This window comes from Muntiacus reevesi, chromosome X (genome assembly GCF_963930625.1).
Source record: "Muntiacus reevesi chromosome X, mMunRee1.1, whole genome shotgun sequence".
Taxonomy (NCBI): domain Eukaryota; kingdom Metazoa; phylum Chordata; class Mammalia; order Artiodactyla; family Cervidae; genus Muntiacus; species Muntiacus reevesi.
This window is the reverse complement of record NC_089271.1, coordinates 104,141,102-104,166,704: the sequence shown is the minus strand read 5'-3', so window position 1 is coordinate 104,166,704 and position 25,603 is coordinate 104,141,102. Positions and strand designations below refer to the sequence as shown.

Sequence of the window (25,603 nt, the reverse complement as noted above, 5' to 3'; positions counted from 1 at the left end):
AAACCACCTTCTCTCTGGCTCTCTCTCACTCTTCTGTGCCGGAGGGAGCAACCCACTACAAGGTGAGCACAGACAAACCTGGAATAAGCTGTGGCTGTTTGTTTAATCACTGCCTTGTAAACTTTTCCGACTACAACAAACAGGAGGCAGTGCATTTTATGTCGTGGCTTGGGTCACATAAACATATGTGTATTTGTACGTAATGGAAACAAAACACATTTAATCATCTGCTTATACAGCCTGCCAAATGAGATCAAACCTGAACCCACTGTTATTTTACATATATTCATATTAAATATTAACAATTCATTGTAATGATTCTACGATGTTCATGTTAAAGAGTCAATGAAAGAACTATTTAGCTATTTAAATCTTTCAAATGTTCAATAGATAAATAATTGATTACTCACATATTTACATAATCAAAATCAGGCTGAACTGCATGACCATATACCTATACATTATATATCTGTTTGTGTGGAGAAAGAGAGAGTAACCATATACCTATATATTATATATCTGTTTGTGTGGAGAAAGAGAGAGTAACCAACTAAACTTGGGACCCAAAACAGCATATTCAACACGTGGATTACACCAAGTCATTGACTTTTTGCTTTTAAATAAAGCTTCTCTGTAAATGGACTATGCTCTAGCTTGCCAAAGTAACCAACACTCTTAGTAATTTTAAAGGAAAGATTCTTTCAATAAAAGGATAGATATAATTGTCTTTGAACAAAATCAAAGAGGGAAAAGAGTATTACAGAAACCTATTTTTTAATATTTAGTATGAATAATAATGACAATAATAAGCAATTATGTTAATTATTAATATGTTTAAATATTAATGCTACACTTAAAAGGGGGAGAGGACTCCTAAACCATTCTCAGAAGTAAGATGGTTTATTGTCTATGACAATCTCCATTTTGGCTGTTCTCTCTGAACAGAATAACAGGAGGAAATTGTAATGACCATGAAAACATAATATCAAACAAAAGAAGACAACTGGCAGGAAAAAGTTGATTACCATATCGCTCAGGGTGGCAGGTTAAACTGAAGCCCCAAATATACAGACCGTGATTTTTATGTGCTTCTGTTGTTAATAGTGTCCCAGAATCGATGGTTCTGAGGGAACCACAAAGAACTGAAACAATGTCCTTGAATAAACCTTTGGCCATTAGCAATAAGGGAGAAACTAGTTCCAGCAAAGAAACAGTTGGGGGCACAGAAACAAAGCCTGCAGCCCAGAGAGCAATTATATTTACCAGCTAAAAGACAAAATATATGTATAGGTATGCACAACCTCAACTAGAAATGCATACTCACCAAACACTGAGATACTGTTTATTATTTGCCAGTTACTGTTTAAGTACTTCTTCCAAATACAGTGAGAATGCATTTCTCACTGACAGCTATCCCTGGAGGTTAAGAGATGTGTCCAGAGTTGTTTAGCTGGCACGTGACAGAGAGACCCAGGCTGGTTGTTCTTGACATTCATGCCTTTTTTTTTAAAGGTTTTTGGCATGTGGACCATTTTAAATGTCTTTCTTAAATTTGTTACAATGACAGTTTCTGTTCTATGTTTCGGTTTTTTGGCCACAAGACACGTGGGATCTTAGCTCCCAGACTGGGGATCAAACCCACAACCCCTGCATTGGAAGGTGAAGTCTTAACCACTGGACCATCAGGGAAGTCCCCACTCATGCTCGTGATTGTTTATTCTATGGCTTCTTCTCTGGAAACATCCTTGGTTCCTGCCCTGTTGGGAAGCCTACCTCTCCAGCCTTCCAATAATTCTGTAGGATGACCTATAACACCCCCTAGTAATTTCAAAGTTGGTTTCTCTTGTTCTCAATCAAAACCCCAATTGACTCGGTCCCAAATCCAATTATAGACACAAGTTTAAGTGAACACAAAAGGCTCCTCTGAACTATGGCCCAGCAGCAACTCAATTACCTGAGGACTGAGGTGAGAGGGAGGTAGGCTTGGAGGTGGGGTACACATATTTATGGGACTCATGTCAATGAGACAAACTCTCATACTACAGGGTGAGAAGCAGGAGCTATCAGGAAACTTATGAAAGCAAGAGAGGTGTTTGTTTTTCTCAACGTTAAACAGGTGGATTTTGAGAGGTCAGCCTTGAAAACATTTACAATTTTCTACCTGAGTCTACTGAGACAAACAGCTATGGGTATCTTGAGGTCACAATTCCCTGAACTTCACAGAGAAATTTAAGAATTGAAAACAAGCAGGATTAAAGGATATACTCTCCTTTCTATGCTCTCCTACTTCACCTTCCACCGCCTGACCCGAGGTGTGGGTGGAGGGTAGCTGGCACAATGCTCAGCTGGCACTGAAGGTGGAGACCTGGCGCTGAGCAGATGCAGCCTGAGGTCAAGGCTGGGAGGCAGGGGTGGCGAGGAGGCACCTATTTCCATCTGCCCGAGGTCACAAGGCAGGAGCAACCCTGAGACCCAGCAGAATGGGAGCAGACTGCCCTTCAGCTCCTCTGCCCCAACCAAGAAGTGGAAATTTCAAACTATGTCCTAAAGACACACACTTCCATTTAGTCACTTAAAAAGAATCCCCTTTCCCTCTTTTTTCATCACAAAAGCTGACTTACACTCAGTTTTTCATTCAAACACACACACACACACACTCTGATAATTTCTAAGAGTCCTTCCGTATAGAATTGACACCACCTCTGGTCGTACTTCTGACAGTTATATTCCTTTCAACACCAGGAACTTATTCTGAGTCCTTGCTAATTTTTAGCTCCCCATGAAAACTGAGAGGAAATCACTGAATCCTAGCATCCTGACCTTCCCCCACCCTCGGACCTCTCACTCCCAACACCTCCACCTCACACCAGGCCCTCAGCTTCTGTTACCTGGACAACAGCCCCCAATGAATTCTGCTGCCTTCAACCTCTCCTTTATCCATTCTGCACCCCACACACCTAGACTAAACTTTAAGAAATGTTTTTGTCAATAGACAGTGACTACAGCCTTAACTGTTAGATCCCATCCACATATAGTCTCAACATTATTCTGTCCCCAAACCCATATGTTTACTGCACAGAGTGATTCTCAACCCAAAATAGGGTGCCCAGCACATCTCATCAAAAGAATGGCCTTTATACAAAGACTTGAAGTAGGTGAATAGGTATCTGGAGAAAGAAGACTTTAGACAAAGAAAACACCAGGTGCAAAGGCCCTGAGGTGGGAGGATGCCCACTGTGATGGACAACCAGCAAAAAGGCCAGGGGGCTAGAGCAGTGAAAGAGGGTAAGGATGCGTCTTTATCAGATCTGAGGACAAGCCTGTCTCCTTCTATCTATAAAGCAAATTCTCTGCACTGTTAACACACCACTCACATTTATATCTAATGTAAAATGTGTCAGAATCTCTTGGCAAATCAAAGTACAGTACATGCAACCTTTGCTGCCTAATAACTAACCTTGATTGTTATTTTACACCTGCTTTGTTCTTTTCCTAATGTAACAGCTAGATTAATTTTTGAGATCAAAGAACTGTCAGGAGCATAACAGCTTAGGAGAAGTAGAATAGTGTAGAGTAGTGCTTGCAAGTCTCTGTTAGAATACTGTGTCTCGTTTTTCATGGGAACAGGCAGATCTTTCCTCTTGCTGACAGCCTGCTTTCACTTTTTTCTTGAGGTCTCAAAGAAAAGATAAGCCTACTTCTTGGAGCTGTATTCCAAACACTAGTTTCCCTGGGATGCAGCACATAAGATAAGTCCAGATACCACCTTCACCAAGGTAAGGAGACCTCAAGCTATTGAACAAAGCCCAGCCCTGATGGCACTGCCACTGGAGAAGGTTTGTCTCCAGCCCAGGGAGGTAGATTCCCCACTCTTCTCCATGCTCTTAGGTGCTTTATGTTCTACCACAGTCATTACCATGCTAATTTGTAATTTGTACAGTTTTATAAGACTATAATATAATACTACAAACCTGTTTACCTCTCCAGCTGGACTGAAAGACTGGGATCATGCCTTTATTCATTTCTGAATTCTCAGTTTCTGGAGCCTGAGGTAGGTACTCCTAATATCTGTGCCTCCTTTCTCCTTCAAAGCTCCTGGGAAGAGGACACTTCCCCCATGCCTTGAAGTGAATCAGGTCATGTGACTTGCTCTGGCCAATCAGATGTCAGTAACACACCCTTCAGAGAGGTGTATTTAAATACCCTTGTGGAGTTCTCCATTCTTTCCTCATGTTTCGTAGTCACAGTGGAAGGTGATGATGGTGCAGAAATGCCCTATGATGGAGGCAGAGCCACCACAAGGAGGAAAACTCCCCATGGTGAGCACCCAGACACCAAATGGTCTTTCCGTGAGTAAGAAATAAATGTCTATGGTGTTAAGTTGCAAAGATTTTGCAGTATTTTTGTCACTGCTGCAAAACCTAGACTATCCTGACAAATCAGATGATAGGTACCTTACATAGACTTTTAGAAGGAAGAAAAGATATCGGGAAATGCAAAAGTGAGGATGACTCACTGGACAGCAGTCTGGGATAGGAGGGGTGTGTGTGTGTTCAACGTACAGTTGTGTCCGACTCTTTGCGACCCCATGGATTGCAGCCCACCGGCTTCTCTGTCCATGGAATTCTCCAGGCAACAGTACTGGAGTCGGTTGCCATTTCCTTCTCCATGCAACCGCCTGTTGTGTGTGTCTAAGTGCTATATTATCATGAAGCTGCCTGTGGTGAAAGAACTAACTAACAAGATCATTAATCCACTTTGTTGTCTATCTAGCCTTGTACTCACAAAGCTAATTGCTTAAATGAAGGTTCTACATTTATTACTGCCATTAAGGAATGAAACTGATCTTGCATTTCACAGCCTTAGTTCTCACCAGAGGAATACCTTCTTGTACACATCTTTTGGACCAAGATAGAAGTCTCCATTTAAAGGAGGTAGTTTTGAAAATGTAAAACTAATTAGAAATCAATGTTTGTAAACTCTGCATCCCCCAGTGCAGACCAGTGAGACAGTGGTTATCCAAGCCCATGCAAAAGTTCTTCTTCTGAGAAGTTAAGGAAGAAAGGTAAATATAACCGCTGTAAGAGCTTAAATCACCTAAAAAAGAGGGGATCTTTAACATGTAAAAGTGGGTTTGAGTTACCCAGATTTCTAAAAGGGGCTTGTAGCATCCCTGGTTATATGAAACAGCCCTCAGGTGGGGCCAGGTAAATGGTAAAAGGATGAAGAAATAAAGAGGGCTGTGCAGGGAAACAAGGCGAGCAGACAATAGGGAGAGCTGACTCACAGAAGCTGAGCTGGGAAAACGGCCCACCAGAACAGCTGGGGGAGGAGGAGAGAAAAACAGGCACTGTGGAGCCAAAGGAAACCAAACTGATAACGAAGATAAATAACTCATCCTAAGGGAAGTGAGTAAGGAGATGAGTCCTCAAAATACCAGGAGAAGGCTCCCAGAGACTTCCTGGGGCCAAACCAGAGATGGAGATACTAGCAAGAGAAAGGCTCTTTCCCCAGGGAGGGGGAAAGGGAGGACCCCTATTCAAGGAGGTGGAAACAAAGCAGATCAGCAAGAACCATCCTCACCCCAGGATCCAAGACTGGAAAAGAAGTCTATGATGGGGGGCCCCATATTCCATGCTGGACTCTTCCTTGTTCCCTGGACAGGATATGGCCTCTCTGACGATCATCTGCACTAGGAACCCCTTTATTCTCTCAGGCCAATTTCCACTAAGAGTTGACGCTCACACATCACCACGTCAAGGCAGCTTTCATCTAGGAAGACACCATGGCCTTCTTGGTGGACTCGGGATCCTCTCCACTGTGGCTTGTCTTCTCAGGGTGTCTAGCCACCACGACCTCAGGATAAATAACCAGAAAGGAGGGAAAATTCAGCAGAAACAAAGAGCTCATGTGCTTGAAATCTGTGCCACGGTAACATGAGGTGATTCACCATGGTCTGCCTCAGTTGTATAAGGTCACACCCCAATTCCCTCACAAAGTCACGTCTTCTGACACAGAGGGATATGAAAACACAGAAAGGGAGGAAAAAATTCCATAATTCATTTCTCCTCCTAAAGAACTTTTCTGCTTCCTAAAGAATTGTAATAACAGAAAATCTGAGATCTAGGACCTGTTTTATCTTTAAAACATTTAAGACAAAGTATTAAGACAATCTTTACTACCCACCCAAAAAAATCTCTAAAAGCTGCTGAACAGTTTCAACCTGGGCATAACATTTCAATATAAAAGAACCAATAAACACAGAGAGTCGGTACAAGTCTGTGCTATGGTCCTGCTTCATGGCAAAGGTACTGTAGACGGTGATGTAGCTGAGTACCAAAACCATAAACAGCATTTTTCATCTTACTGACGTGCCCATCACTGAAAATCATGGGCAAAGGAACTGAAGGCGTGATTATTCTGTTCAACTAGTTGTTACTTTGTGAATGTAGTTCTGGCAGGCACTTCAGAATATATTCAATATACTGCCACAAAATTGAGCAAGATCAAAGTGCCGCAAAAAGACCTTATGACTCTTGAGTAGAGACTAACAACACTAGGGGGTGTCTGGGGAAATGGCAGGGGCAGGAAAGAAGAAAACAAACTTTTAGGCAATTGTCAGAGAGGAATGTAAATTCTTCATAAAAAAGCTCCTTTGACTCTGAACCCTTGTCGTGCAAGTTTACGCTTAGGGATGACACTTGGGTCACATTCTAGCAGTTGTAGCTTCTCACCCAGGGACCTCTCAGGACCTTCTGTGATTAATCCAGAATCAATTTAAAGGTCAGACCCCTTTCCTGCACTTCTCACCTCTTATTGTCTTATTCAATCACAAACTCATGTCCAACTCTTTGCAACCCCATGGACTGCAGCATGCCAGGGTTCCCTGTCCTTTACTATCTCCTGAGTTTACATAAATTTATGTTCATTGAGTCAGTGATGCCATCCAATGATCTCATTCTCTGATCCCCTTCTCCTCTTGCCCTCAATATTTTCCAGCATCAGGGGCTTTTCCAATGAGTCAGCTCTTCACATCAGGTGGCCAAAGTATTAGAGCTTCAGCATCAGTCTTTCTAATGAATATTTGGGGTTGATTTCTTTTACGATTGACTGGTTTGATCTTCCTGCAGTCCAAGGGACTCAACAGAGTCTTCTCCAGCACCACAACTTGAAAGCATCAATTTTTCAGTGCTCAGCCTTCTTTATGGTCCAACTCTCATGTCTGCACATGACTACTGGAAAAACCATAGCTTTGACTATATGGACCTTGTTGGCAAAATAATGTCTCTGTTTTTTAATACAAAGTCTAGGTTTGTCACAGCTTTCCTTCCAAGGAGCAAGTATCTTCATTTCATGGCTGTAATCACCATAGGCAGTGATTTTGGAGCCCCTTGACATAAACTTCACTGACAATGCCCACCCCACTCATGATGTTCTTTTCATCCAAGGCTACACCTTCTACCATCACTCTTCCCATCTTTTGGGAGCTCTTCCTGCGCTCCGATATCAATCAAGGGTCCTCTCAAAAGACAGCCTATCAAAGCTGTGTGGACGAGGTTCTGAGACCCAGCAGGAGAGGCTGCAGAACACAGGGGTTAGGAATGACTAGCCTTTAACAGCCACAGGCAGGAGGGAACAGGGAAGACACAGCTCTACTGGAGACTGGAGAGAGCTGAAGTGATGGAGGAGAGGCTGCCCACTGAAGCTGGTAATAGATGGTCACAGACACTGCCGGCGCTACACAGAAAGGAGAAGCAGCAGAAGGGACAGACACCCACCCCTGACTTCACTCCTCCCCGGGCCTTCCACTGACTGAACCCAAACCAAAGCCACATGGTGGGAGCCCTAGTGATGAACATCCAGAGGGCAGGCTCCAAGGCATAGACTGGAACAAAATAGAGAGGACAGGGGATGGACAGAGACTCAGTAGGTCAGCTGCCATGGACCTTTTGGTTTCAAGTGCTCATGACTTTTTCAATTGCCAGTTACTTTGTGGAAACCAATCAAGGGGAGTTTCCAGTATTACTAATTCTAATAAAGTTCTTATAGTCATGGTCTTCCATCTTGGTTTGTCCTTCCCTCATGGAGGTGGCAAACGGAACACCAGGTAGACTCCTGGCCTCACTAATTTTCTGACATTGAAGGGAATCAACTTTTAAGGCCCTTTAGACCGGTGTGAGTAAGTGTGGTCCATTTTCCAGTACCATCAGCATCATCTGTAACTACACAGAAATGCAGATTCTTGGGCCCCATCCACGACCTATGGAATCAAAGTCTCTAAGACTGGGGCCAGGGAATCTGTGTTTTAAAAAGCTCTTAGGGGTTCTCATGTATGTATATGCTACAGTTTGAGGAGCACTCCTTTAAACCCCATCTTTGAAGTTTTAGGGAGGACAGACTATGAATATCCTGTCAGAGACCCTTCCAGTGTAAGAAGACCTTGACCCTGAACGTACTCGCTATAATCTTTAGCAAGATACCAATGTCTGAGCTTCGGTTTTCTTACTTAGTTGCTGTCACTATAGCCAAGAAAATCTATTTCAGCTTTTCAAAGGGCTTGATCTTGAAATTCCTCAGATTTGTCATTTCAGGAGACAATGATGATGGGAGCAATGACAACAGCAGCAGCTCATACTAAGCATTCTCCATACAGCCAGTTTCGTCTGAAAAGTACTGTGCATTTTAACCTACTTCCTCTCTTACCCTGTGCGGTGGGCACTATCTTTTATTCACAGATGGTGAGGTTGTGGCCTATGGAAAAACTCAGTAACTGGTTTTGTCTGTATAAGAAAGGAATACCTACTTCAGAGCTACGAGAACAGTATGAGAAAGCATTCCACAAATATAAAGCCTTATATAAATGGCAGCAGTGTGAACAGCCAGCTACTAATGAACTGATCATGTGGAGTTTCATTAAGCTCTAACTTCATGGGATATTCAAGGTAGATTAGCCTATGACTAGCAGGTTTCTTCTTCTTTTTCTTCTTTTTTTTTTAAATAAGTCATGTGCCAATAAGAGTGGAAATTTCAGTATTTCAATGGGTGCTATTTGAAACAGTAGAGGAAAACAAATATTGATGCTAATCTGAATCTAAAAAATAGCTTTCTTTGATGACAAGAAATAGCAACAAACCTCTTATCTAAAAGAAGATAAAACCACCTGGTAAGCTCTCCCCAGATGCAAAAGGCTGCTGAAACAAGTTGTCTTCTGACACCTCTCCCAGAATTCTGTTTATGGCCCAAAACAAATGATTTAATCTTCTAGAAACAGATTTTTAGGTAACATTATTTTTACTCTTTTGATATGATGGATTCTTGATTTAATCAGAATCTTTCTCCTCCTCAAATGCTCTTTTTATTAAAGCATTATCTTCCCCTATCTAACTCCAGAGATGAGGTGAATATTAAGGCCTATCTTTCCCTCGATCTGAAATATGCCCCCAAAGTGTTCTGGGGGTTGAGCTGGCAGTTCAATGGAGAAGGATCTTGGCTAGACAGATGAGGGCCAAGAAATGAAAACTGGTCCCCTCTCCCACCATCAACTGCATGATAAAATACTAGTATTCCATTTTAGAAACAGAGACTCATAAAAGTTATCTGACTTATTCACATAGCCGGTAAATGACAAAACATAGAAAAAGTGGTCTTTTCTACTATAACAAAGCCAAATTCTATTTCAATGGATTGAAACAGGCATCAAACTTCCCCTGCTCTCTAAAAGCAACATCACACAGTTTCTTTATTTTCTCTACAAAAGATTTCATACCTATATATAAATTCACAACACAATATGATGGAGTGTACCATCTGTAGTGTTTATTCTTTACAGTCAATGTTCAGAGTGTTAGGCCAAGCAGAAGTGATAAGCTGTTCACTTCGCTCAATAGTAGCAGGAGAGTAAAACAAATTTACAGTCAGCACCAAAGGCAAAAGTGTTAGGCAATCACAAGTATTTGTGTGTACACCTCATAACACCTGCAGGTAAATGATTTGACAAGGTCAAGTGCGACTGAACAACAAAACCACCAATGGGGCTGGAGTGAGTTGCTAGACCAGTTAGAGAAGAAAAAAAATACACGAAGGCAACCAGCTAGATTGTAGAAGCCCTGGTTTTCTGGACTCTAGCTTTAGAAAGGTTTGCTTTGCCTTTATCAGAAATCCTGAATTATGTTTTTTCTATAGATTACACAAATGGTACAAAAAGCAAAGAAAAACACTTTACAAGGGAGAAGCCAAAGCCTCATGCAAAAAGCCGATAAAACATAAAAAATATTAACTGAGTCCCAGAAGGTAAGATCTGCCAACTTCCCACACAATATACAGTGACTCAAAGGCAAAGTCTAAATCTACTGTGTATATTATATGCCCATTAGTTTCAAAAAAATAAGAAATTCATATGGGAAGTTTACCTTTTAAATTTTAGGTTAAAAAAAACTGGAGGGAACCAATAATAAACTTTCTATGTATATATAATTTCACCTTCAACATTATTTTAAAGGTAATCATGCTTTTTTAAATTAATTAATTTATTTTAAATTGGAGGCTAATCACTTTACAATATTATAGTGGTTTTTGCCAAACATTCACATGAATCAGCCATGGGTGTACATGTGTTCCCCATCCTGAACCCCCCTCCCACCTCCCTCCCCATCCCATCCCTCAGGGTCATCCCAGTGCACCAGCCCTAAGCACTTGTCTCATGCATCAAACCTGGACTGGTGATCTGTTTCACATATGGTAATATACAGGTTTCAATGCTATTCTCTCAAACCATCCCACCCTCGCCTTCTCCCACAGAGTCCAAAAGACTGTTCTTTATCTCTGTGTCTCTTTTGCTAGCTCACATAAAGAGTCATCATTACCATTTTTCTAAATTCCATATATATGTGTTAATATACTATATTGATGGTTTTCTTTCTGACTTACTTCACTCTGTATAATAGGATCCAGTTTCATTGCCTCATTAGAACTGATTCAAATGCATTCTTTTCAATAGCTGAGTAATATTCCATTGTGTATATGTACCACAGCTTTCTTATCCATTTGTCTGCCAATGGACATCTAGGTTGCTTCCAAGTCCTAGCTATTGTAGACAGTGCTGCAATGAACATTGGGGTGCACATGTCTCTTTCAATTTTGGTTTCCTCATTGTGTATGCCCAGCAGTGGGATTGCTGGGTTTTATAGCAGTTCTATTTCCAGTTTTTTAAGAAATCTCCACACTGTTTTCCATAGTGGCTGTACTAGTTTGCATTCCCACCAACAGTGTAAGAGGGTTCCCGTTTCTCCACACCCTTTCCAGCATTTATTGCTTGTGGACTTTTGGATAGCAGCCATCCTGACTGGCGTGAAATGGTACCTCATTGTGGTTTTGATTCGTATTTCTCTGATAATGAGTGATGTTGAGCATCTTTTCATGTGTTTGTTAGCCATCTGTATGTCTTTGGAGAAATGTCTGTTTAGTTCTTTGGCTCATTTTTTGATTGGGTTCTTTTTTTTTCTGGTATTGAGCTTCATGAGCTGAGGAAAAAAATTATATGTATTCTCCTCTGTCATTTAAATCATTACCTAAGCAATTATCAGTGCTCAGATAAATTGTTAATATACACTCCATTCAATTTTTCACACTTCACAAATAGATATGGATTTTGTTTGTATTGGGATTCCCTGGTGGCTCAGATGGTAAAGAATCTGTCTGCAAAGTGGGAGACCCGGGTTTGAGAGAATGGCTACCCATTCCCATATTCTTGCCTGGAAAATTCCACAGACAGAGGAGCCTGGAGGGCTATAGTCTACGGGGTCATAAAGAGTCAGACACAATTGAGTAACTAACACTCTGTTTGTATGCATTGCTTTATTTTTTTAACAGGAGCAAATCAAACAAAAGTTAAAGAACATGTATACACGGGAGATACCCAGAAGTGAGTGACCTGCATGCACCATTTTATTTTTTTTATTTTTTTTTCTATTTATTTTTATTAGTTGGAGGCTAATTACTTCACAACATTGCAGTGGGTTTTGTCATACATTGACATGAATCAGCCATGGAGTTACATGCATTCCCCATCCCGATCCCCCCTCCCACCTCCCTCTCCACCCGATTCCTCTGGGACTTCCCAGTGCACTAGGCCCGAGCACTTGTCTCATGCATCCCACCTGGGCTGGTGATCTGTTTCACTATAGATAATATACAGGCTGTTCTCTCGAAACATCCCACCCTCGCCTTCTCCCACAGAGTCCAAAAGTCTGTTCTGTATATCTGTGTTTCTTTTTCTGTTTTGCATATAGGGATATCATTACCATCTTTCTAAATTTCATATATATGTGTTAGTACGCTGTAATGATCTTTATCTTTCTGGCTTACTTCACTCTGTATAATGGGCTCCAGTTTCATCCATCTCATTAGAACTGATTCAAATGAATTCTTTTTAACGGCTGAGTAATATTCCATGGTGTATATGTACAACAGCTTCCTTATCCATTCATCTGCTGATGGGCATCTAGGTTGCTTCCATGTCCTGGCTATTATAAACAGTTGCATGCACCATTTTAAAGCTGTGATTTCACTGAGGAAACCAGAATTGAAAGAGACACGTGTACCCCAATGTTCATCACAGCACTGTCTACAATAGCTAGGACCTGGAAGTAACCTAGATGTCCATTGGCAGATGAATGGATAAGAAAGCTGTGGTACATATACACAATGGAATATTACTCAGCTATTAAAAAGAATGCATTTGAATCAGTTCTAATGAGGTGGATGAAACTGGATCCTATTATACAGAGTGAAGTAAGTCAGAAAGAAAAACACCAATACAGTATTTTAATGCATATATATGGAATTTAGAAAGACGGTAACAATGACCCTACATGCGAGACAGCAAAAGAGACACAGATATAAAGAACAGACTTTTGGACTCTGTGGGAGAAGGTGAGGGTGGGGTGATTTGAGAGAATAGCATTGAAACATGTATATTATCATATGTGAAATAAATCACCAGTCCAGGTTCGATGCATGAGACAGGGTGCTCAGTGCTGGTGCACTGGGATGACCCTGAGGGATGGGATGGGGAGGGAGGTGGGAGGGGGGTTCAGGATGAGGAACACATGTACACCCATGGCTGATTCATGTCAATGTATGGCAAAAACCACCACAATATTGTAATTAGCCTCCAATTAAAATAAATTTAAAAAGTTGTGATTTACTTTGATATTTTGACAGATGAACTATGCAGCTACATTTTAAAAGCAAAACATGGCTTATTGTAGCTGTTTAATTTAAGACATCAAGATTTCAAGGTGGCGTGCATACTAAGTCTCTTCAGTCATGTCCAACTCTGTGGGACCCTATGGACTGCAATCCTCCAGGCTCCTCTGTCCATGGGATTCTCCAGGCAAGAATACTGGAGTGGGTTGCCATGCCCTCCTCCAGAAGATCTTCCTGACCCAAGGATGAAACCTGAGTTTCATGTCTCCTACATTGGCAGGTGAGTTCTTTACCACTAGCACTACCTAGGAAGCAAATTTTAAGATCTACTATCAATTTAATAATAGCTTTGAAATGAAAAAAGTTATTGCCTACTAAATGATATTAATTTAACATATATCCCTATTTAAAAAGTAAAAAAAAATAAAAAGGGAAAGAGATTATAATCAAGGAAATACATTTTTTTTTAAATTTGGTGAAAGGATAAGCAGAATAGTTAAACCTTGTAATACAGAGCCAGATTTCATGGGTTCAAATCTTAGCTCCTCCACTTACTAGGTGATCTCAGACAATCTAACCAGCCTCTTTGAACTTCATTCTTCACTTCAGACATCTCATTCTCACTTCACGTCATTCTTCACACTCAGACAAAGAGAGCCTCAGTCATACAAGGCTGTTATGAGGATTCAGTGATTGGTGTTCTTAAGGTACCTCAAACAACCCCAAGAAACTACCTCAAACAACCCAGAAATGATGAATGTTACATGAGACTTTGTTAAATAACAGTTATCACCACCACGGCCACCACTTCCCAGGACTCACTGAAGCTTTTGCTGTATTGAGGTGAATAATTTCCAATTCAACAACCCAATTAAATAATTTGGGGAAATATTTACCAACTGAGTACTTGACACTATGCCAGATCTTTAGAGGAAGGAAAGATGAAAAGTAAAATAATTATAGAACCATGGTGCTGCTTTTAGACAAATGGCCTTTTAACTAGGGGTGAGTGGTGCCCCATGCTTCAGAACATCCACAAGGCCTCTGAAATGAGGTGCAAAATTATGCCTGCACATGTATTTTTCTAGGGTGCCATCCCAGATTCCAGAAAAAGCCTGGGATTAGGGAAAAAAAAAAGTTGAGAGCTATTTGTTTCAGGTAATCAGACCCATTAAAAGATAAATATGCCAAAGCTTAAAAGACACTTGAGTATTCTCAATGACTTGATTCAATTATAAACGGATTCTTTTACTTTGATAGTTATGCACAGTTTCCTGTTACTAATCTGAGGTTTCTTTAATATCAAACAAGTGTCCATCAGAAATGTAAATCCTGGGTTATCTGAAACTCAGTCTACCTCTTCTTCCATTCTTCCAGAAAAGGTAGCTACTTGCTTTATATAAATCTCCAAGTTGAATGCAAACTAGTACAGCCACTATGAAGAACAGTGTGGAGATTCCTTAAAAAACTGGAAATAGAACTGCCATATGACCCAGCAATCCCACTTCTGGGCATACACACTGAGGAAACCAGAACTGAAAGAGACACGTATACCACAATGTTCATCGCGGCACTGTTTATAATTGCCAGGACATGGAAGCAACCTAGATGCCCATCAGCAGATGAATGGATAAGAAAGCCGTGGTACATATACACAATGGAATATTACTCAGCCATTAAAAAGAATACATTTGCATCAGTTCTAATGAGATGGATAAAACTGGAGCCCATTATACAGACTGAAGTAAGCCAGAAAGATGAACACCAATACAGTATACTAACACATATATATGGAATTTAGAAAGATGGTAACGATAACCCTATATGCAAGACAGAAAAAGAGACACAGATGTATAGAACAGGCTTTTGGATTCTATGGGAGAAGGCAAGGGTGGGATGATCTGAGAGAACAGCATCGAAACATGTATATCATCAAGTGTGAAACAGATCACCAGTCGAGGTTGGATGCATGAGACTAGTGCTCAGGGCTGGTGCACTGGGATGACCCAGAGGGATGGGATGGGGAGGGAGGTGGGAGGGGGTTCAGGATGGGGAACACATGTAAATCCATGGCTGATTCATGTCAATGTATGGCAAAAACCACTACAATATTGCAAAGTAATTAGCCTCCAACTAATAAAAATAAATGGAAAAAGAAATAAATCTCCAAGTTCAGTTGCAATACGCAAGCAGTCAGTTTCCAAATCTCTAGAGCAACGGCTTCCAGAATGAGTTATCCTAAACCTTACTGTTTCCTGAACAATGGCTGGCATTGCAGCGTGATGATGAACAGCTGCTGCTCAAGCCATCACCAAACCTTGGGAGGACTGATCCTGGAAGCTATTTACTTAAGATATTAGAAAAAAAAAAAATAAGCTGTGTTTTGCACTAAACTTGAAACGTCTTAGGGCACCAGTTGTTTTATATAAATACCACACACTAAGGGATTGTACCACTGGAGTTCCTTGGGGCACCCATTGTTTCAATGCTCCACATGTTATAATTAAGTCCATGTCTTAGACAACAGGGTACAGTGGCTCAGTGGTAAAGAATCCACCTGCCAATGCAAGAGACACGGGCTTGATCCATGGGTTGGAAAGATCCCCTGGAGGAGGAAATGGCAACCCACTCCAGTATTCTTGCCTGCAAAACCCATGGACAGAGGAGCCTGGCAAAGTTACAGTTCATGGGGTCACATAGAGTCAGACATGACCCAGCGACTTAGCGTGCACTCACATGTGCACGCACACACACACACACACACACACACACATAGACAATACGGTTTTGCGGAAAGGCCACAGATATTGGAATCAGATAGTCCTGGGCCCCACTCTGCCTGTACTATTTCTTAGATGGGTGATCATGGAAGGCTATTAAACCTCTCTAGATGGTAATTTTCTTGCAGTTGAAAATACCTTCTCCTTTTAGAGGACTACTGAAATTTCAATCTGATAAAGACGGGCCAGCCAGAATCCACAATGTTGTCTCTGAACTTTCTCTTTTCCATACCCACTTATAAATGATTTATCATAACAATAGCCATGGGGGGGGAAGCCATTGATTTTAACTACTTTACCTTCCCATAAAATCTTATAACCTCTCACAAATTACTCCTTGATAACATATTGATACTAGAATGATCAGTATTCCTAACCAGGGTTGCTATGCAACATTGAGACCAAAAAAAAAAAAAAAGTCACAAGCACTCAGAGTCATTCCCCATGATTTTTCTCCCACCTTTCCATCTATTTTTAGCTGCACAAGTTACCAATTACTGCCAAGTTCATTTAATACAGTGCAAGTGTGAAACTCAGACTGTTTTGTTACAGTACCAGTCTTTAGACATTACCTAAAAGATTCATTCTATGTTAGGACACCATGATTTTTAAAAACTTGGAAACTGATACTGCATACAAGAGCAAAATTTTTTATGCCTAGACTTCCATAAATATGTCTATGAAAGTCCATTTGCTTAGAATAAGCATCCAGCTATGGAAGGAAACATTTAAGCTCAAAGGTGCCCAAAGCTTCGCAGACACTGTCTCTATGCTCGGAAAAACCTGACCCACAGTGTATCTCACAACAGAAGAAAATGAGGCTTCAGGAGCTCAGAGAATAACATGCGAGGATAGAGAGTAGTGGCCCTGCAACTCAAAGTTCGAGCTGGCCGAAAGTCAGTGTTTCTTAAATAAGACCAACAGGGGCTGTTGTATCTGATCTGACTTACCTTTCCTGTAAGAGGCACACCTCCCTTAATTACCTTTATCTTCAGACAGGCTAACATAAGCAGATAAGACAGTTAAAAAGAATTCATTTGAATCAGTTCTAATGAGATGGATGAAACTGGAGCCCATTATACAGAGTGAAGTAAGCCAGAAAGATAAAGAACATTACAGTATACTAACACATATATACGGAATTTAGAAAGATGGTAACGATGGCCCTATATGCAGGGCAGAAGAAGAGACGCAGAAGTACAGAACAGACTTTTGAACTCTGTGGGAGAAGGGGAGGGTGGGATGTTTCGAAAGAACAGCATGTATATTATCTGTGGTGAAACAGACCACCAGCCCAGGTGGGAGGCATGAGTCAAGTGCTCGGGCCTGTTGGGCTGGGAAGATCCAGAGGAATCAGGTGGAGAGGGAGGTGGGATGGGAGACCGGGATGGGGAATTCGTGTAACTCTATGGCTGATTCATATCAATGTATGACAAAACCCACTGAAAAAATAAATAAATAAAAATTTAAAAAAAAGAAAAGAATAAAGAGGATAAATTCACAGACTTTTTGGATTGATTGAAGATGGACCTGGGTGTTTTTTGCTTAGGACACAATGAACGCAACCTTTACTCTTAGTAACTATTAGTTATCATAAACACCTATAACCACAGCATTTCCCCTCCCACCTAGACCCCGTCCTCTCCACCTCAGTCCCAGAAGGAGGATCACAAGCCCCTGTGTGCCCCAATGAAAGAAAAGTTAATGTGTGGCATTATCAACAGCATATACTGACCACTCTCAAGAGGGGTAAGGTCATACCAGCAGGTACTATAAAGGCTATGGGCATTCATTGGAAAAGACCCTGATGCTGGGAAAGATTAAAGCCAGGAGAAGGGGACAACAGAGGACGAGATGGTTGGATGGCATCACCAACTCAATGGACATGAGTTTCAGCAAACTTGGGGAGACAGTAAAGGACAGGGAAGCCTGGCATGCTGCAGTTCATGGGGTCACAAAGAGTTGGACACGACTGAGTGACTGAACAACAACAACAATGGACATTTAGGGGAAAAACAAACCCTTGGTCCTCAGTGCATTTGAGTCACTTCAGAACATGGACTATGGAACCAGACTGGCGGGATTCAAACCTCCCTCCTCCCACCCACCCAGTGATCTTGGACAACTTACCTCTAGGTTTCAGTTTCCTCATCTGTGTGTGTGTATGTATGCATGCATGTGGGCACACACGCACATGTGCACTCAGTTGTGTCTCTTTTGGACCCCATGGACTGTAGCCCACCAGGCTCCTCTATCCATGGGATTTTCCAGGCAAGAAAACAGGAGTGGGTTGATGTGTTCTCCTCCAGGGGAATCTTCCCAACCCAGGGATTGAACCCATGTCTCTTGCATTGCATGTGAATTCATCACACTGCACCACCACCTGGGAAGCCCCTTCCTCATCTGTAGAATGCAAATAATAGCATCTAACACAGAGGCTTGTAGTGAGGGTTAAAGTTTATACCAGAATTGGCAAGGCACATAATTAAGTGCTATGAAATGTTATCACTGATTTTAATTAAAATGCAAGGAAAAAAATCATGCTTTCCCTATGAGATACATGTATAAAATGACTATAAGCTGGCCATACTGGTATGACTTGGAGCAGAAAGTGTTTCTCAATCAACGAAGTCTTATTTCCAGCAAAGGAGGGTGTTAAGCCAGGCCTGAAACATTGCAACTCAGACACAGGAAATGGGCAGCCTTGTTCTTCTATGAAAGGGAGTCACCAGGGTGGGATCCGATCCCTGGGTTGAGACAATCCCCTGGAGAAGATAACGGCAAATACCCACTCTGGTATTCCTGCTGGGAAATCCCATGGACAGAGGAGCCTGGCGGGCTACAGTCCATGGGGTCACAAAGAGTCGGGACATGACTGATCACACACGCATGCACCAGGGTACAGGCTGTAAATGAAAAAGAAAGAACTTCCATTCTCTCAAGTCTGAAGAGTCACTGAGACCCTGCCTGAGTGAATGGTGGCTGAAGGGAAAAGGTCAAGGCAGAGAAGACTGATCCAAAAGCTGAGGATCACAGGAAGACTTGGGTGAACAGTCAACTGGCACAACCGGTTTATCAGTCTGCAGTAAATGAAAGAGATTTCAAGGAGATGAAGAAAGTGGTGGAACACTGCAGAAAATATCCCAGCATCCAAAGCCCAAAATAAGGCAGCCCCAGCACTCCAAAAGTATATCTAGAAAGAGGTTATTTCATTAGAGGGAGAAAATGACAGTCTTAGAAACAGCCTGATGAGAACTTTAAATCAAACAAAAACTTAAGATGAAAGGCTTAAAAAGAAGGGTAAAAAAATTCAACCACTAAGAGAGACAAAAGTTGGGGGACATGACTGATTTTCAGGAAAAAAAAAATCAGTACTCATTGGGAAAATGGCTGATTTGAAGTCTGGAGCAGGAAATGGAATAAGATATGCTTAGAACAATTTGTGCTGGAAAGCAAGAAAGGTATCAGAGACTACTAGGGCCTTGTAAGAAGTACACAGGAAATAAACATAAACTGAGCATCCAAAAGAATACTGTCTTCAATGGATTGAAACAAATACATTAAGATCTACAAGATTCTACTGATACTTGGAAAAAAAAAAAGAAAACTCACTGGTTGTTAGGGCATTAAATCATAATTCAGAAAATTGATAAAAGGGAAAAAATCAAGCATTTCCTCTGTTCTTCCAATACAATCTTTTTTTCAGAAGACCCCAGTAGTTCATGAGGGTAATTTTCTTTTTGAGATTAAATTCTTTATAGACAGAATTCCAACTGGTAAATGCAAGAGGAATGATAGATTTAGATCATCATTTTGCCCCCTCTAATGAAATAGATCTAGGTTACAACTATCAAGGATGCTACAATCATTAGGTGAAATGTAGAAAGGTAAATTGACCCCACCTGATCCCACTAATCACTCTTGGTATCTCAAAGAGGGACACAGTCAGGCATCACGTCTCTAGGGATGTGATGCAACAGATTATACACAGTAACAGCTACCAAGAATGCTTACTCTTAACTCTGAATCTAATCAAGCTGCTACATCTCACTGCCAGATTACAGGAAACATAGAAAATAAATGAACAAATCAGACAACATCACAAGTAAGAAGTGGCCCCAGAAGTGGACATTCAACCTGACAAATGACCTGCTATCTCCATCACATCAAAGTCATGAAAAAAGAAGCAGGGGGAAGGGGTTGTTATAAAATAAAATAGATTTGAAAACCTAACAACCAAACACAATGTGTGGACCTTAATTCCTGTTTGCAACCAATCATAAGTGAAAAGACATCTCTGAGAAAAATTAAACATGGGAATTATGTAAAGGAATTATTATTAAAAATTTTAGCCAAGAACGGAACATGACCTTTTTTTTTTAAGGAACAGAGTCCTTATCAGAGATGTAAACTGAAACACTAATGAGTGCGATGACATAATATTTAGGATTTTGTTTTAAAATGCACCAGTCCCCCACAAAAGAAAAGTGGGGAAAAGAGATTTAAGTGAAACAAAATTGGTAAAATGTTAATAGCTGATAAAGGTAGGAAGTAATTACATTATCCTCTCATAATGTCCACAGCACAAAGTTAAAAACAACTAAATGGTTTTGGTGTAAATTCAATCTGTGCCTTATCTTACCAGTGATTTTTTTAGGAGGTGGTTAAGGTCCTTCCCTAAAGAAAAATCTGGTCATTCCACTTAGCCTAAAGTGGTGCAAGGAGTCTTAATCAGCTTGCATTCTGAATTCAATATGACAATAAGTGACTGAACCAAGGACCCAGGAGTTCTATAGTAAAAACCCAATGCCAGCTTACATTCTCCCAGTAAGAGACAGCCTACCACACACCCGGGTTGGGCAACACAACCCACAAAGAGCTCATATGATGACACTTGAGGTCAGATTGTTAATCTGTGAGAGCCCAAGGCAGCAAGGGCCACACAAATTTCCTAAATCAGGTCTTGGTCAATACAGAAGTTGTAAACTTTCCTACCAACTTGTGTAATGCACAAAGCTACTTTCTTACCAGTGGTAATGAATCTGTGCTAACTTGTCCCTATAATCACTCAGCTGTAATCTGTAAGTACAGCTCATGACATACAAAACAGAAGATCCACTGATAGAGCTTAGCCATGATTTACCTGCATTGGTATCATTGCCCTAACCAAGGGGCTAACCACATGACCCCAGGTGTTTACAAGTCACCCACTGGTTTGATACATACTGATTGTGTTTTCTCTTTCCTTCAAACACTTCTGTTATGGACTGAATATTTGTGTTCCCCCCAAAATAATATGTTGGAGCCATAAGCCCCAAGATGATGGTATTTGGAGGGCCTGTGGGAAGTACTAAGGGTGAGACTAGGTCATGACAGTGGCCTTATAAGAAAAGAGAGAGAGATCAAAGAATCAGAACAAAAAATTCTAAAATTTATATGAAAACACAGAAGACTCCAAATAGTCAAAGTTTTAAGAGAGAGAACAAAGCTCCAAGTATCATACACCCTGATTTCAAACAACTTATATTGCAAAGTTCCAGTCATCAAAACAGTATGGTACTGGCACAAAAACAGAATAGAGAATTTAGAGATAAACCCATGCTTATATCATGCATTAATCTATGACAAAGGAGGAATATACAACAGGGGAAAGACAACCTCTTCAATAAATAGCATTGGGAAAACTAGAAAGCTACAGGCAAAATAATCAAACTGGACCACTTTCTCATACCATATACAAACTCAAAACGGATTAAGGAATTACAAACATAAGATCTGAAACCATAAAACTCCTAGAAGAAAACACAGGCAGTATACTCTGCTATCAGTCTTAGCAATACTTTTTTGGATCTGTCTCCTCAGGCAAGGGAAACAAAAGAAAAAATAAACAAAAGGAACTACATCAACCTAAAAAGCTTTTTCACAGTGAAAGAATCCATCAACAAAATGAAAAGGCAGCTTACTGAATGGGAGTATGTAAATGATTTGCACATGATATACCCAACAAGGAGCCAATCTAAAATATGCAAAGAACTCATAAAACTCAAAATTGAAAACAAAAATAACTCCATTAAAAAAATGGGGACAGGACCTGAAGGGACATTTTTCCAAAGAAGACATGCAGATGGCCAACAGGCATATGAAGAGATGCTCAACATCACTAACCATCAGGGAAATGCAATTCAAAACTACAATGAGATATCATCTCACACCTGTCAGAATGACTATCATCAAAAAGACAACAAACAACAAGTGCTGGTAAGGATACAGAGAAAAGGGAATCCTCCCGTACTGTTGGCTAAGGTTCTAGTTGGCACAGTCACTATGGAAAACAGTATGGAGCTCCCTCAAAAAATTAAAAATACAACTACCATATGATCCAGGAATTTCACATGTGGGTATTTATCCAAAGTAAACAAAGGCTCTAATTGGAAAAGATATATACACCCCTATGTTCACTGCCATGCTATTTACAATAGCTAAGATATGGAAGTAAGTGAAGTGTCCACTGATGGATGAATGGATCGAGAAGATGGGGTATATACATATAATGAAAGATTACTCAGCCATTCAAAAAAATGAATTCTTACCATTGGTGACAACATGGATGGATCTAGAGGGTATTATGTTAAGTGGAATAAGTTAGAGAAAGACATACTGAATGATCTCCCTTATATATGGAATCTAAAAACCAAGACAAAATGAAAGTAGACAAAGATGCAGAGAATAAACAAGTGATGGGGGTGGCACAAAACAGGTGAACAAGGTTAAGAGGTATAAGCCTCTAGTTATAGAAAAAATAAGCCATGAGGATGTCATATACAGAGTAAGGAATATGGTAAATAATAACTGTAATAACTTTGTATGGGAACAGATGATAACTAGACTTAGAGTCATCATTTTCCAATGTATGCAAATACCAACCAATATGTGGTACACCTGAAACTAACATCATGTTTATGTCAACTATATTTCAGTTTAAAAAAAGAAAAAAGAGAGGGAGATCTCTTTTCTTCTACAGGCACCAAGGATTGGTCATGTCAGGATATAGAGGGAAGGTGGCTATCTACCAGCCAGGAAGAGAGTTCTCACCAGAAAGGAAATATGCTGGCACCTTGATCTTGCACTTCTCTGCCTCCAAAACTGTGAGAAAATACGTTTCTGTGAAGCAAGCCACCAGGTCTATGGTATTTCGTTATGGTAGCCTGAACAAACTAATACATATTTCACCTATTTTTCTCTTTCTCTCAAACCCTTTCCAACTCCTTTGATGGGAAGGTTCCACAATCACAAAGGTGGTTCCAGAGCCAAAGGAGGGAAAACAGTTGAAAATAATGGGTTTTCAATGTTGGAAAATTTGACAATCTTTCCCCAATTAAAAAAAAGAAAAAACTGGCCCTGCACTTATGAAATGTGTCTGGAATATTGCAAAGTGAGCTAAGGCAGTATTAGAACCAAAGAAGGGCTAATAAACTACACCTTATTTGAAGTAACCACATTCAGAATAAATAAACATGTATTTTGGCAAGGTACACCACAACATCATCCCAGGTAGAGGGAAACACAAGCCTCTACAAAGATGAACACTCCATATCTATTTATACAGAGACCCTGGGCAATCCTCCTCACAGACTGCCTGTCTGCCCTCATGGTGTCAGTATTCTGTGCAGTGAAAAAGTAACTGTCAAGGATACCAGGAATACAATTTGACGTACTTTCCCCTGGACTCCTGGAAAGTCTCTACCTCTGATTTTTGTGTTTACTAAGCTATCACATTTTTGGGACACAGTTCCTCGCTTTCTTTGCAGGCAACCCTGTACTCCACACATTAAGGTCATTTACAGGTAATTCCTAAACTCCCCTGGTCATTTGACCTATAGATGTCCTATTACTGCTCAGCTAATCCTCAAAACATCCTTCTGAAGTAGGCCATGTACAGTCATCTCTATGTGGCAAGAATTCTCAGGGAAAGAGAAACACAGCCTAGAAAGGCCAAAGACTCAATTCAGTCTTTTGAGTCAGTTCAGACCCTTTCCTGCCCCAAAGAAGCCATACCAAACCCAGTGTTTCTAAGTCTCAAGTTTCACAAACCTATCTTTCAAGAGCTGAAAGTCCCCCAGGAAGATCTTTTAAGGCAGACAATTAAGACTTATTTTTTAAATTACAGACCAAAATATCTACCTGGTGGTACCTTCTCGGTATAGTCTCCTTAATGATGCAAGATTTTTAAATGCTAAGTAAAATCCCCCGAAGGTGCCCAAGGCCCTGGTGAGCAGGGTCACCCAACAAGTCGGCAAGCAGAGTCTGCTCAGTGACTTATGAGAGATCCCAGGCCGTCCCGCTTTTCTTCACCACAAAACATGTATGACCCGCTCGGGCCATTAGATGTACTTAGAACCCAACGAGGGACACTCCTCCACCAAGAAATCCAATCAAACACACCAGCAGGAAGTCAGTATTTAAGATTCTGGCATCGTCGCCGAGAACTAAGTGCTGGTGACTGGGGAGCCCAGGAGCTAGAGCTCACCCCAGAACTTCCAACTCCAGCGTCTGTCCCTTGGCCACAGAAGAGGCCAGCGCCAGTGTCAGTGCCAAAGCTTAGTTCTCAGCGACGTCCCCAGAATCTTAAATACTGACTTCTGTTGGTGTATTCCATAGGATTTCCTGGTGGAGGAGTGTCCCTCATTGAGTTCTAAGCCAGTGTCAGTACCCAAAGCCAGAGTCGGTGCCCAAAGTTGCAACTAAGCGTCCGACAGCAGTGCACATGTCTCCTGCCTCCTGCAAACTGAGGTCCTGCGCCTGGGGCCTCCTTGCTCGCTGTCGAGACAAGGCCGGCCTTTAGGCCCTGGACACCTGCAGCTCCCTCTTTGGGGACAGGCAAACGGCCCTTTTTCGGGTGATGCTCACGATCCTTCAACTAGAATCCAGGCGCGTTTGGGCCGAGTCAGGTGCATTTAGGGGAGAGGGAAACCGCCGCTTTGCGGGGGGGCACCCTCACGACCCCACCTTCCCGGGCCCCTCTTCTGCCTAGGCCGGCATAAAGGCTGCACCGCCGGCACCTCCCCAACTTACAGATGCTCCCCTCGGCCGCCCCGGAGGGTGGGCGCGGGCTCCACACGCGCGCCTCCCACGCCCACTCTGGCCGCGCAGGACCCAGTCGCTTACCTGGCCCCCAGCGGCGCCGCGCTTCCTCCGCAGGGTGAGCCCGCTCCGCAGCAGAGCTGGGTCCAGCAGCCGCGGCCGCGGAGGCAACAGCAGCTGCTGGAGCCCGTGTTCGCGCGGGCTGGGGCTGCGGCGCCTGGCGCCGTCCGCCGCCATCACTGCCGCCACCGCGGCCAGGGCCGGGCTCTCACGTGGCGGCTGCATCTTGACGGAGCCCACGACCGTCAAGCCCTGACGGCGGCTTTGGCGCCTGTGGCTCCTCCCCGCGCTCGCCGCCACGCGCCATCCGCCGTCCGCGCCTTCGCCAGGCAGCAAGAGTGCGCGATTGCGCACTGCCAGGCGCGGGGCGCGCTGCCAGCCGCTGCCCATTGGCGTGCGCCGCGGCCCCTCCCGGCCCCGCCCCGCCCTCGCCGTGGCACACCTCAGCCTGTGGACCAGGCCCTCGCAGCCACTCT

The 25,603-nt window shown here is 41.9% G+C and overlaps 1 protein-coding gene across 7 annotated transcripts in view; it reads right to left on the bottom strand.

Annotated features, from left to right (window-relative positions):
- The window catches only part of LOC136154132 (melanoma-associated antigen 10-like), a 59,466-nt gene extending 34,076 nt beyond the window's left edge, over positions 1-25,390 (bottom strand). For all 7 annotated transcript variants that reach the window (XM_065916394.1, XM_065916396.1, XM_065916398.1 and 4 more), the window contains exon 1: positions 25,152-25,390. The gene's annotated coding sequence lies outside the window, so the exon portion shown is untranslated. The remainder of the gene's footprint in view (positions 1-25,151) is intronic.
- Between the last annotated feature and the right edge of the window lie 213 nt (positions 25,391-25,603).